The sequence below is a fragment of the Harpegnathos saltator genome, unplaced genomic scaffold, assembly GCF_003227715.2.
Source record: "Harpegnathos saltator strain DR-91 unplaced genomic scaffold, Hsal_v8.6 scaffold51, whole genome shotgun sequence".
Classification (NCBI taxonomy): Eukaryota; Metazoa; Arthropoda; class Insecta; order Hymenoptera; family Formicidae; genus Harpegnathos; species Harpegnathos saltator.
This window is the reverse complement of record NW_020230327.1, coordinates 1849608-1864535: the sequence shown is the minus strand read 5'-3', so window position 1 is coordinate 1864535 and position 14928 is coordinate 1849608.

The window sequence follows — 14928 nt, the reverse complement described above, 5'->3', positions numbered from 1 at the left end:
GATGAACGTTTCGACGGGAAGAGCCGCGGCTACAAAAGAATCATCAGCGAACGCCGAGATACGCGAACCGTGCCTCGATCTTTATCGCCTCCTCCTTGTCGCCGACGAGCCTAACACGCGGCTCGCGCTCGCATGAGTTTGCGACGCAAATGCAATTTCGTTAAAACGGAACTCTAACTGAATGAGAGATTACAGCGGCGCGTCCTTCTCCGTCGCGTTATCGACCGCTTAATCACCAGAAAGGCGCACCTATCATCGATAAAAACGTCGCGCGCTTTCTGTCTGTCTCTCATGCACGCACGATTACTTCTCCGCCGAGATAAAACGACCTTCCCGCAACGACAGGAACAAAAGGAAGAGCGGTTTTAATAGCCTAAAGGCGGTCGCGAGTGATGCGTTCACTCGACAAATATTCGCCGAGCGAGACAACAGGCGTCGCATTATACGAATTATCTGCATCTGCCGAATATTCCAGATAAGCGAAGCCATTTTTTTCGTCGGTGTCGCGCGCGCGCGTCCCCGTCTCCTCCCCCCCCCCTCTCTCTCTACTCTCGTAACTCGCTCGAAATTCGGATCCCGACTGACTGAAAGACGAGTCGCGGAAATCAGCGCGATCACCTCGCGGCAATGCGAGCAAAGTTAATTCGGTATCATCGCGTCATCGTCTGGCCCGCGAGGAAACAATTCCACGAGCGAGCGATCTGCGATACCGGTTACGACCTGATCGAGAGACAAACATCGATCGCGGACGGACGACGGGGCAGCGGCGGACGATGCGATGCGATGCGACCCATTGCCAAGCGAGACATGTGTACCATCGATCAAACCGCGGAGTGCTTCTCCCGCATTAAGCTGGATCCACAACCGGACGCGCGCGCGCATGTGTGTGTGTGTGTGTGTGGGACTCACGCACGGTTCACGGATTATATGCACCGTCTGCACGGATCGTGTGATAGTAGTTCGGCTAGTCCGCTACCGCTATCAGTAGAATGCTTACGTAGACACCTGAGCGACAGTGATAAGCATCATCGGAGTGGCTCGCGAGTCCCAGCAGCGCGTTAGCGGTGTTTAGCTTCTCGACGGAAAACGCGGAGTCGCGCGCGGAGGCTCGCTCGCTCGCTCGTCGGCTTTCGTATTTCTCGGCGGCGATTAAATCGTCATTTCATTCTTCACATGGATCGAGCGTCGCAATCGTCGCGAGAACGAAGCGCAGGCATCTCTTCCGCATCCACCTCTCCCTCCCTCTCTCGCCCTCTTTCTTTCTCTACGTGCGCGTGCGAGGTACTCGCGCGCGTTAATCGCTCGCCGGGAAAAACAGCGCGAACAGGCGAAACCAGAAAGAGAGCGTTTCTCCGGCTACGACTCCTCGGCCATCCGCAAGAAATGCCCTCGCAGTCCGCGAAACACCGCGCACCTCTCTCTCTCTCTCTCTCTCTCTCTCCCTCTCTCTGTCTGTCCTACTCGCTCGTTCGCGCACTCGCTCGCTGGCCGCGCCGATTTAGGTCGTTAACGGTAAAACGCCGCGCGCGCGCGAGAGAGGAAGCCGCTCGCGAAACCGAGGCAGATCCGTTACGACGGCGACGGCGGCTCTCGATTTTGCCGGCTTAACTCGCTCCGGCAAGCAACGAACGAACGACGAGAGAGAGCCGGTGCACATCGCGGCGAGAATTGCACGCCGAGCGGCTCCGCTCTTACTTCTCTCTCTCTTTTTTTTTGCCGGCGATTCGCTCGACGTTTCAGGGGCGGGGCGCGGATCTACACGGAAACTAATGAAACTTCGACCGAACGAACGGAGAGGGAGGGGCGAGGGGCGAGGGTGAAAATTTCGCTCACGGTGATAGCCGCCGATTCCTCGATCACGTATCGTTTTACACGTCGAATCCTGACGTTTCGTTATTCCGTTTCTTCGGCCGATCTCTGGCGCGTTGAGAGTTCCCCCTTCTTTTCAATTCGGAACTTTAAATACCCGCTGCACACATCCAGGTCTCCGAGAGGTTCTTGTGTTTTTGCCCCGCTGGCCGTAATCGTCGCGGTCATAATCGACGCGGATTACTGCGACGAGAAACAGAGAGAGAGAGAGAGAGAGAGAGAGGGAGAGGGGGGGGGGGAAAGGAGGAGGAGAGCTTACTCGCGGCAACGTTTAAATCCGCGATATACCGTAGTGATGTATATTCCAGGATTAACCCTTTGCCCTTCGAACTATTTCAGGTCGGCGCTGCAGCAGGTGCATAATAATTCGGTAACGTCGGGCTTCCGTAACACACCTCGCCGCACGTAACGCTCGCGCGTTACGTAATCGCGGAAAAGCGTTAATCGAAGTCGATATTCTAACGGAGAGTGGTTACGCGATTTACGCATCGCGTCGATCATGCGGAGGATTGCGTCTCCCCATCGAATGTCTCTCCGCGTCGACTTCTCCCTCCTTGTGTCACGACTCGAGCGAACGGCAAAGAGAGAGAGAGAGAGAGAGAGGAGGAGGAGGAGGAGAGGAGGAGGAGAGAGGAGGAGGAGGAGGAGGAGGAGGAGGAGGAGGAGGAGGAGAAGGAGGAGGAGGAGGAGGGGAGGAGACAAAGAAAGAAACGAGATTTCGTCGCGACGAAACTCGATCGTGGAGCTAACAAACGCGTTTCTCGCGCGACGCGTCTAATTGTTCGCCGCCTCGCTCGCACGCTTCACCGAAGGACGCGCCAAACGATCCGTTGCGCCATCGCTGAGCTAACGAAATTACCCGCTGTGTCACCTGACGGAAGTACCACGGCTGCAAATCCGAGGCTGATTTCGCCAATATCGCTGTTAAAAGACCATGCCGGACCCCCGCGCGACTACCAGTCCGCGTCTTCCCCGCAGACTGCAGTCTCAGTCCGCAGATTACACAGTTCCAGAAAGTCGCGCGCGAAGCACCACCTCTCCCGACAGAGAACGCACTCAATCGAAACTTGGTCGGCCCCGCGAGTCACAAAACGTGTGTGTATGTGTGTGTGTGTCATTATTCGTAAAGTACCCTTTACGAACAAACGTTCCGCGCGACTCGCAGTCGCTCGAATTTGTCGAAGATGCTCGGTCAATATTTGCATCATCTACAGGGACCGATCCGAAAGAAGACGGAGAAACGGATAAACAGATTGGAGTCAAACGATGACGGGGGTCGATCAAGGACGCGAAGAAAGAATAAGAGAGAGAGAGAGAGAGAGAGAGAGAGAGAGAGAGAGAGAGAAAACATAATGTCCTAATTTTCTCAAATCAGGAAACACACACGTACACAAGCATATTTTCCCCTCACGCGTGCAACACTACCGTATGAGTGCGTAGTGGAGCGAGCGAGTGTGCACGCGCTGCGAGGGAAATGCAACGTGCATATTTCATTCGCGCGCGCGCTCGTTCGTTTCTTTGCGTCTTCATACAGTAACGCACACGAGCGACAAATGCTCGTTTGTTTGCAAGTAGGATGCGATATTTGTTCTTCAGCTGCGCTCTTCGTTCTTTCTCTCTCCCTCTCCTCTCCCCTGCTTGCCTCTATCGCCTCTCTCTCTCTCTCTCTCTCTCTCTCTCTCTCTCTCTCTCTCTCTCTCTCTCTCTCTCTCTCTCTCTCTCGTCTTCTCCTTTGCCCTATCTCTTAAACGCTCCGCGTTCGACGGCGCTAAGGTAGACCACGCTCTTCATCTGTCTTTTTATCTGCGCTACAATTACGATAGCGATATTGTTGCGCGTCTCTATTCCGACTGTTCGCCTCGGAACGCTTTCTGCGTTTTGAAAGCTTCGCTTCTTAATCGCATCCGCGATCACGGTGCTTCCGCCGAGTCGTCTCTCTCTTTCTCTCTCTCGCTCTCGATATTGCACACGCGTACGGACGCGAGAAATATAATTCGTCCTGGAACATTAGCGCTCTCCTGCATGTTTCTATCGTGTAACCGGTACGAGTCACGCGTTGTATGCTGTTTACGTCAACAAAAAAGGTAATAGTACAGAGGTGAGCGCGCAGATATGTTTACTACTACGCGCTTCGGTTGTCTCTCGGACAACCAACGTTTTTCTTCTTTTTCCCTCCTTCTTACGCGCCTGTCGTGTACTGAAGCGTATATCAAAGTCGCGAGAGATAAATCCGCGAGCGGGGGCGGGGAGGGGGGGGGAGAGAGAGGAGAAGGATCACCGCGACGCGCGTTCACTCAACGAGACGACCGGAAGGAATTGCTGACTCGCGCCGATCTCCAGATGCATCAAACATGCGCCAAAAATTAATCGCTCGACTTTGCAAAGAGCGGGCTCGTGCACGACGCTTTGCTTAGCCAATCACGGCCGCACGGAATTTTTGACGAGGCGTTAATGCCACAAATTATGCATTAACGAGAATTAAATGTAACAAATCATCCGGTACGGTACATAACGAGCGCGACAACACTGTCTCTCATTTTCGGCCTCTCGGCGCGCATAAGCACGTCATTACGACGAAGGAGCGCCATTGTAATCGCCATTACGAGAAACGATCTCGCCGATATCGCCGCGCCGCGTCGGCCTCGATCGTGTCACACTTCTCGGCGATTAGCAGCGCGTGGGCACGCCTCGCCGCCTGATAATTACGTGAGCGGGAAGACGAGGAAGGGAAGAAAACGCCGGCTGAAAAAGAATACGCGACGCGAGAGCTACGCCGTGTCTCAGCGAGCACGCGAAAGCGAGGAAATGAAGCAACAGACATTTGGTGTGAACTCACTTTGGGCTGAACTCCTCGAGCGATGGTACTCCACAAGACGCCGGGCTGCTCGTCCCACTCCTTGCTTCCGTGCGAGGTCGCCAGGCCGTTTACTGCCGCCGCAACACACAAACGCGCCGTGTCACCTTCCGCGATTTCACGAGAGCTCCATCGGCGGGCACTGTCTCGCGGAGGCGGGAGAGGAGGAGGAAGATGATGATGATGATGATGATGATGATGATACTCTCTCTCCGCGTCGGCCGGCCGTAAGGAAAAACCGGTGAGAGCAACGACGCACGTCGGGTGTCTCGCGCTGTTCCGTCGCGTCGTCGTCGTCGTGGTCGTTGTGTCGCAGTCGTCGTCGTCTGATCGCACGAATTTCACGATGGCCGGCGCGAGCGAACGGCCGAGTCCCTTCTTCCTATTCGCGGACGCCGCTATTCGCGTGCAACTTCACGCTCCTCCGCGCGACGGTTACGCTCACCCGCGCTGCGAGAGCCCGGCTGCGGGGGAATGCGCCTCACTTCACGGCACTCTTGATATTCCGACGTGCGTGCCTCGAGAGAAGATGGTGTCGGTGGTCTCGCGAGAAACCGAGTGGTCGTTCGCGCGATTTCACAGCGACGTAAGTGTAAGTAAGGCTGCCACCTCCGAAGGTACTTTTTCTCTCTCTCGGCTCTCTCGTACTTGCCGATGAGCGACGCTGAGATTCCGATGCAACGCGAGCCCGAGCGCTAATGAGACGGAGACTCTCGTCGTCGTTGGCGACACGAGCGAGACGGAGAACAAGAGAGAAAGAGAGAGAGAGAGAGAGAGAGAGAGAGATAGATAGAGAGAGAGAGAGAGAGAGAGAGAGAGAGAGAGAGAGAGAGAGAGAAATCAGCCCGTCTCGCGCACCGTCTTCGCGATTCCTCCTCCCTCCTTCTCTTTCACTCACTCGGTTTCGTTCGGTACTCCCGCACCGCACGTCGTACGTACGCGATGACGTGCCGCGACGAACGCACGAAGGAACGGATGAATCACACAATCGTCTCGATCAATCTGTCCTCGCGTCGCTGGACTCTCTCTCCCGTGCGCGCACTTTCCCGACACTTTACCGCAGCAAACGATACATTATCACACCGAACACTCACCGTCCTGTGTCAAACTGACGTCGCTCGCTCTTCCCTTTCCGTATATATCTATACGTACGTACGTACGTGTGTGTGTGTGTGTGTGTGTGTGTATATATATACGTACATATAATATATATATATCTCGCCGCGTGATACACTCGCGATCCGCCGCGCTCTCTCTCTCTGCTCGTCCTCGCGCGCGCGTTTGTCCGCCCAAAAAAAGCGCAAGAGACCGTGCACGGTACACACGTCTCGCTCGACACGTCCGTACGTCGCGGACGCCGATGGCGGAGTAAACCGGTGGCGCCGCGAGCGACGACACGGGCGCCCTCGAGAAGCGAACGGCCGCCCACGGACGCACGCAGAGGCGCGCACGCACGTCACGTACACAAAGCCGCGATCGAGCGCGCGCGGCCGCCCTTTTCACACCGAAATACCGCGGAATAATACACGCGCTAACACAATCACCGGAGGAAGACCGAGGAGTGTGTACACACACGCACACACACGCGCGCGCGCGCGCGCGCGCCGAAAAGCCGCGCGTACGGGCAGGATCGCCGCGTACGACAGCTACACTCCGCCGAATCTATAATGGATATTCGCACCGACGGACCACCTGGCTCGTCTCTCCCCCTCACTACACCGGGATCTAACGGGTGTCCATACAGGATGCACAGCAGCGCGGTACGAGGCATCGAGGTTGCGACATCGCGCGTTGCGCCTTCCCGACGTCCCCGTTCTCATCGTCTTTGTCGTCGTCGTCGCGTCGCATCGCGTTGAACGCGAGCAAAGAGTAGAGACAGGCAGGCAGGCGAGCGGACTGGCTGGCTGGCTGGCTGGCTGGCTGGCGCACAAGTAGGTAAGTAAAGAGAGATGATATAGCAGTAGTGCGTCGTTGCCACGACGTTTGGCAAAAGTTTGCCGTAGGGTAATATTCTGATCGGTTTCGACGTAACTCGCCGGCGCGTCGCGACTCTTCCGGCGCTCGCGATCGCGGAAATGGAGTACGCTCGAAAAAAAATTGGTTCGCCGAAGCGCGCGTTGAGTTATTTACGTTTCGCATTGAAACACCGTGGTATGTGTGTGTGTGTGTGTGTGTGTGCGTGTGTGTGTGTGTATATGCGCGCGCGTATGTGCGCGTGTACACCGGTATGCGCGCGTATCAAATGAAATGGACCCATATTAAAGGTGGAAGCGGATTTTTCTTTTTTTTTTTCGTTTAAATGTTTGAGGCAAACACAGCGGCGAGCGGACGTTGCACAGTTGCGATCTTGATTAATTTAATGTTTCGGTATATATATTTGCCTGGCAAAGGGGTATCCCCGCGTCGACGCGAATTCAAGGAGCCGCGTAGGAGGCTATAGAAATTTCGCGCGATTTCGCATAAACATCGCCCGGTATCGGGCGTTTATATAACGGGCGCGCGAGCGACTAAACGGCCGCTGCTAATTCCCGGAGATCGTCGGCGTTCCAAATTTGAATGCCGCCAATTTTGTGGCGTGACTCTCTAAACAACTGGCCAGAGATGTAACGATCTCACGAATTACCATCATTCGCCCGGTCTCTCTCTCTCTCTCTCTCTCTCTCTCTCTCTCTCGCGCGCGCACGCGCATTCTATTGACGTTCGCAGGGCTTAATTATGTAGTTACACTTCGCGCTACGGCCGATGCAAGTTCGATCTTCGTCAGCGCGGGCTGAACCAAGAGGACCGTGAACTTTCCGCGCGTGCTCGAGATTGATTGCAACGACGCGTCGCGGCATTTCCGTACATGCGTACACGCGTGCGGAAAAGCAAGAGAACGTGCCAAAGAGCGTCGTAACGGGCCTAATTACAACCTGCCGGGACTAATAACCATCAGAGGTCCTTATCGTTTCCTCGTCAATAGTTATTCCTGGACGGTAGATAAGAGAGAGAGAGAGAGAGAGAGAGAGAGAGAGAGAGAGAGAGAGAGAGAGAGAGAGGAGGAGAGAGTCGAGAGACGCTCGTCCTCAACGACGGCGTTTCGGTGACCCGTAAAGTAAACGGACTATTTCTATGAGCGCGGATATCCGCGATAAGGTCGATACAGCGCTACCTCGTTACTTTCCCGTGGTAATCGTAATAAAACCACCGCCGTTGGCGAACTCTGCTCCCTGTAACTACGTTAATTGGCCTACGAATAGCTCGCGCGGGCCGCACGACCCGACCACCTAACGGGTGTCTCATTCGCGCAGCGCGCGCGCTCTCTCCCCGCGTGATAGATTCTCGTTAAATATTTATCGCTATTAATTAAGCGAGAGAGCGCGCTCGCGTTGCTTGCAGGCAACGGCGTTGTAACCAGCCAAGAGAGAGAGAGAGAGAGAGAGAGAGAGAGAGAGAGAGAGAGAGAGAGCGCACCCGGGCTACATTCGCGATCGTTCAGCGCACTCTCCGTAATCTTCCCTCGCCTCTGCGCACCTCCGAGCGGACGCGCGCGCGGTGTTCCGCTTCTCGCGCAGCGATTGGTACGTGCGAATTCGCGTTGCAAAAGTCTTCCGTTACATCACGCTGCGGCATTATGTCGGCGCGTTTTGTGTATGTTATTCACGCGCGCGCGCGCGCGCGCGCGGATCCGAATTGCGTCGTTTTCGGGAGAGCAGCGGTGCGCGCTCTCCGTTGTTCCTTGACTCGCTCGTTGCATGGCGATCGCGGAAAAACGCGGAGAGCAATGTAGAATTCGTCGATGAGCAACTTTCATTAACGTACACGTATACGCACGTATCAGCATTCGGTCAGCGACGAGCAATGATAATGGGGCTGGAGGGGGTGGTGGGGGATAGCTTAATTCATCCTCGATTGCGACACCGTTACAGCCTAGCGGGCTCGACGAATTGACGTGACGGAAAGTAATAAAGTTCAGGCCATCGCCGTTTACACGATGTCACTGTGGCACCGCGATGACGTAAATACCGTCGTCGACCGCGTTAAGTCCGGCCCTTTCATTGGTGGGTTTTTGTCAGGGCGTTCTTCGATCCGTCCGTGGCGGTTGAAGCGACGTCGAGGCTACGATTCTCCTGGTCGCAGCGAAATGCGCCAAAATCGCGCGACGTCGAGCTCGCAATTATACGCGATTGCCCCGGATCGCGCAGGAAGACGTCGCGGACCTCGTCGTCCTCGTAGGTTATGCGCTTGCTACCGATTCAGGGACACGTGCTGATTCTCCAATTATCAACGTCGATACGAAAAATTGCACGGGAGAACGGAACGAAATCTCTCTCTTTCTCTCTCTCTCTCTCTCCCTCTCTCCCTCTCTCTCTCTCTCTCTCTCTCTCTCTCGGAATTACGAGTCGTAGGCAGTTTATCACAATCCAAAATCCAACGTAGAATTCGAGTTATCGAAAAAGAGTATGCGAGATGATCGATCGAGCACACAAGTGCGCTCAAATTAACACGTTCGCTGCCACGGTTTATTTTGAAAACTCTCCCCTCACGTTGCGTTTGTTTGTACGCAATTGGGGCAAAGTATTCGGTGTACGTGAATACGCAAGGAAAAAAGAAAACAAAACATGTTGAGCAAAGATGAGCCTGAAGTGAGGGATTGGAGCGGATAACGCGTTAAAAAGTCAAAGAAAATTACGGGAACTTAATCGTGTAACTGGTAATAATACGGGATAGTACGCGTATAGTGGGAGCACCGCTCATCAATTTTCCGAATGTGTCGAGCAAAAATCCACCAACGAGCAAGTCAGAGAGAGAGAGAAAGAGAGAGAGAGAGAGGGGGGGGAGAGAGAGAGAAGTCCAAGAGCGACGGGCGACCTCGAGTCGCTCTCCAAGAGAACTCATTACTCCGCGTTTACGTACGAGCGCTTCGCGCGCTTTGTCGTCATCGTCGTCGTCGTTGTCGTCGTCGTCGTTGTCGTCGTCTTCGTCTTCGTCGTCGTCGGTTCGAGAAAGAGCATCGGGCCGTTTCCCATCCGGAGAAAGAGAGCCGCAGTTCTCGTTCGGTCGCTCGCGTAGCTCGCGAACCGCACGGCGCGCAAAGAAAGAAGGATCGGCTGGGGGTAGGCGAGGGGTTTGGGGAGCGAGGGGCTCTTTACGCGAGGGTTGGTGCGAGAGGCGAGGGACCGGCCCCGGGCTCTGACATGCAGGGAAAGGAGGAAGGTGGGACACGAATGGAGCGGGCGGCGAGGCCGCGGCGGGGCGGGGAAAGGACGCGGAGAAGGAAAAAAGACGCTCGTCGTCGTCGTCGTCGTCGTCGTCGTCGTCTTCGTCCGAGTGGATGCGATACGCGTCGGAGATCGTACGCGATGCCCGGTGCCAGCTATCTAACTTACCTCGTGAAAGCTCGAACCAACGCGTCCTCTCTCTCTCTCTCTCTCTCTCTCTCTTTCTTTCTCTCTTCGTCTCCACTCTCCTCTTACCGGTTGTACGGATTTTTTTACGACCATCTCGCGCGACTGTCCCCGAGGAAGCACCTGCCGCGAGCCAACGTTCGACGACGACCGACAGACAGTCCGCAGCGACTGTGACCGCGACGACGACGACCGACGACGACCGACGACGACGACGACGACGACGACGACGACGACGACGGCGACAGCGACGACGACGGCGACAAGGACGTTTTTCCAAGTACCTCGCGCGATTTCGCAGTTCGACGCGACCCAATTGGCAGCGCGAAAGATACGCGGCTCGGGTAAAAACGGATCGTAGCGCCGGACTTTCTTGCCGCGGTGCCGTGGAATTCGCTCGTCGCGCGGCGCGTAATAAGCGGGCAAAACAATGCCGACGAGTTACGACGAGTTCGGACGACGCGCGAGAGAGTCTGCCGCGTTTCTCGCGGCAGAGCGGGAGCGTCGTCGTCGTCGTCGTCATCCGGTTAATTTCGAACTTTGCTTTATCGCGATGCCCATTTCTCAAGAGTCCTGCTCGCTTCGTTATCGATAATGATGATACTTTGTACGCAGATAACGATATTCTTATCTACATTCCGCGTCTGATGCATAAAAGCTACGCGATGGGATGGGGGAGGGGGAGGGTGACGCGCGCGCATTCTTGGTAAAAAAATTTCTCCCACACCTGTACAGGTCCCCCGGCCCCTCCTCTCCCGCCAGCGCATGGGTAACGTTGAATTTCCTGTGTCGCGCGATCGCCGCAGGAACATCTGCGAGATGTCTGCCAGAATGTTGCGCGGAACGCTCCGCGCTCGCTATAATTCACGTCCTTTGTCAGAAATCCTACTAGCCGAGCAGGCGCCGGATATCCGTAGTTAATTCACTGCATTTGCGCAAGATTACGTTACATCTTTCATACGCGAAGGACAGCTACGACAAACGGCGGCTTGCCCGTCGCCTGCCAATGAGAAGCTTCGTTCTTCAGGGACGAGACAAACAGTCTTCCGGTGCAAGCTCGATACCCCGATCGCGCTCCCCGATGACGTCTCGTCCCGGGGACACGCGGACGTCATAGCGAAACGACGCTGAGGAAGAATAATCGCTCCGTAATTATTAGCATGCCTGTGATAATCGCCCCCGCCACCGCCCTCTAGATTCGCCATCGCGAAAACAATAGCCGCTCCCGCTCCCGCGAGTCGTCCGTTTTGCAACGTTAATATCCCTCTCGCCTCTCGATCCCCCCCTCCGGCGGTGCATCTCTGAAAAATGAGTTTGCGCGCGATCGCTCTTCGCGTCTTCCTCGAATGAAAAAGCACAAAGATCTCGTCTACGCTCGCGTAGACGGGTCATTTGCGTAATTCATTCATCTCGCGAGACGCTAATCTGTTCATTAGCCGAGAGAGCGCCGGGAGTAAGCTGTTGCGAGAAAGCGGCGATAGGTCCCGCCAAAGACATTCTCCGCCATCGATCACGATCGCGATATCGGCTGCTCGTAGCCGCTCGCCCGCGCGCGTCATGCCATTTCCTCCTCATCTCACCGAGTGCACCAAGTGTGCCTCTTGCGCGGTCGTCGCGAAAACCTCTGCAAAATAACGCTCGTCCAAGTCGAGAGAGAGAGAGAGAGAGAGAGAGAGAGAGAGAGAGAGAGAGAGAGAGAGAGAGAGAGAGAGAGAGAGACGCGCTATCGTCGACGATATTTGATCACGGCCGCTCGTAATCGGGACCGAGTTGGGACGCAATTAGAAATGCTAACGAGGTGCGATATCCTCACCGGATACCGCTGGCTTAGATATCAATTCCGAAGTCGTTCTTTTCTCCTCGACTCTACTGAATTTTGCGGCTCACAGTTGCGAGCCTCCATTCCGAGCGCGACGTCGAACGTTAACCCATTTGCATCACAGCTCTAAATAAGATAAATGCCCCAATAACCGGACGTTCATAAGCGTAGACAAAATTGGTCGTAGACAAAAAATACAATATATGATATTAAGAATAGTTTTGATACAAATATTTGTATTTATTCGAAAACTTGAGATTCCCTTAAGTAGAGGAAAATGATTTAAACCGATATATATATATTATTAGTGAAATATTTACACAAGTAATGAAACGCATTAATGTACCAATGACCGGGCAGTTGAAGTAGGCTATGGCTCAATCTTCGGATATGATTTGTCCCAGGGTCTGACCGCAAGTAGAAAATTAGTGCTAACGGGAAATCATATAAATATAGATGCTATCTCTTAATGAGTTTATTAACGATTGACCATTGTTTTTTTGCCAAAGGTGTCGTAGGTGCGTACTTATTTAATTAATTTTTATTTTAACACAAAAGTATCAAATTGGGTATATGTATATTCTTCCAACTAATCGTCAGATATTGGTCAGATTTTTTTACAATAATTATTACTTTCATTCATTATTATTTAAGTAAACAGTAAATATCTTTTCTTAAAGCGCTAATTTCAGAAATCGGAGACGTTCAACCGACAATCGGCCTATATCGCGCATTGGCGAAAAATCAACGTCGTCGTATTATTCCGCGGCTGGTGATAAGTGACAATCATAGTGTGCGGATTATTCCGCTTGCGGATGCAAATGGGTTAAATAGCAGCTCCATCGTGTTCCAATCCATCAAACGCCAAATGCTGTCCGCGTTTTCGGCCGTTCGACTTGTCTCGTTGTCGAGGCTCGCTTCCGACAGGCTCGCGTTGATACTTTTGTACCACCTTCCTGCGAACCCCTAAGCAACCCCCTAAGTCCACACTCAGTCTCGATATCGCTACCCGATCCCGCTCGCGGCAAATACGAGGCGGATTAATGCGACACGCGACGCGACGCGACGTAGAAATACATAATCCGCGTATTTTCGCCGGCCGGCGCGGATCTCCCGCGTCTGCGTGCTTAATCGTGAATAATCTGTTTCGCGAAAATAGAAACGTCTACATTTCCCGCCGCCGCGCGCGCACGGCGAAGTGAATTTTCTTCCCTCGCTCAGCTTCTACTCGGAGCGCGGCGCGCGAGCTCTGCATAACGTCTACTTTATCCGCGCCTCCGCGAAATGTGCGCGCGACGCGACGCAACGCGCCGCCCGTGCGATTTTTTACGTTTTCTAATATAAATGCGCGGGCGCGCGCGCGCGCGGGTCGCGATGAAAATTGGCCGCGCCGCAGCCGGCGAGATGAATTCGTGCCTCTCGCGTCGGGAATTGCGATACGCGCTAAATACATCGCCGGGACGCGGAGAGGCGGGCGAGCGAAGGATCGTATATCACAATTTAGCCAAAAGCGCGAGCGAGCGAATCCGCGCTTATCCGCGGCGCGTTTCGCGAGAAACGTCGGATACATCGGAAGTGCGAGTAGGTATATCCCGTTCACGCACGTTTACAAAGGAGCTCTCGCTGATAATCCACGCGCGCGCGCGCACGCTCGTCGCCCGTTTATTCATCGCGATAGCCTCGCCGGCTGCGCGTCTCACCGGTTCTTTCCTACCCCTTACAAATTCCGTTCCTTTTGAAAACGAGAGGGAGAGGGAGAGAGAGAGAGAGAGAGAGAGAGAGATCCAGCCTGTCCGGCAACCGCGGAACCGTCAGTGTTGGTACGACTTTTTCTCGTCTACCTTTTAGCGTCCGGAGGAAGCGTTCGCTCTCACTCGCGCAGTTTCGCGGCCTCGAAACCTCGAAGTGGAACCCTCGAGAAAATACGTATCGACGTGTGACCGTAGGGTGTCCTCTGCGACGTACAGTGCTGCGCTCTCTCTCTCTCTCTCTCTCTCTCTCTTTCTCCCTCCTTCCCACCCACCGTCCGTCCGCTTTTCCAAGCGGCGGGCGATACGGCGGCGTTCGCAATTTACAGCGGCGCAAAACGATTTCGAGGCGAGGAAGAACGCAGCGGCCGCGTATGGATCGAGCTTTGGAGGCGGCCGCGTGCGCGGATCTCTTTGTGCTCCTCGTCTCTTCCTTCTCCTCCGGACGGCCTCTGATACCCTCGCCTCTTCCCGACCGCCCCCTCATCGCCGCCGCGCTCTGCCGTCCCCGTCCCCTCCGCCTCGCCGCAGCTTCGTCCTGTCCTCACGGCGAGTCATCTCGTTTAGGTCGTGCTGGCAGCGGCGACGGCGGCGGCGGCGGCGGAGGGAGGAGGAAGGGGAGGGGGAGGAAGAGGCGGCGGCGGCGGCGAGGAGGGCCGCGAAAAGAGGCTGGGTGACGGCAGGAGGAGAGGAAAGGGCCGGTGAGCCAAGGAACGAGGAGAGGAGTCGAGAAGAGAGGCGACAGGGTCGAGGGAGAGTAGCTGCGGGACAGAAGGATATATGGCTGTGTATTATGTACTTGGACCCGCGTTACATACGCCTTCCTTCTTCTTCTACATAGCAAGCGGGAGAGCAGGTGTATGTGTGCGCGCGCGCGCGTGTGTGAGCGCGCGCTCTGCACGAGCGCCGAGGAATATATCTCTCGTTCTCTTCTCTCTTTCCCCTCCCCCCCTCTCTCTCTCTCTCTCTATCTCTTTCTCTCTTTCTGCGATGTGTGTGTGCGCGCGCGAAGGCTCACCTCGCACGCAAGCGGAGCTCTCCTAACCAGCTCGAATCGAAGATGTGCGGCGGACCTGGAATCACGCGAGCCGCGTTAAAAATGATCCCCGCGGCTGGACGAGAAAGAGTGAGAGAAAGAGATAGATAGATAGAGAGAGAGAGAGAGAGAGAGAGAGAGAGAGAGAGAGAGAGAGAGAGAGAGAGAGAAAAGGACCCGAGGATCGCGGCGAGAATCCGCCGTGAACGGCTAAA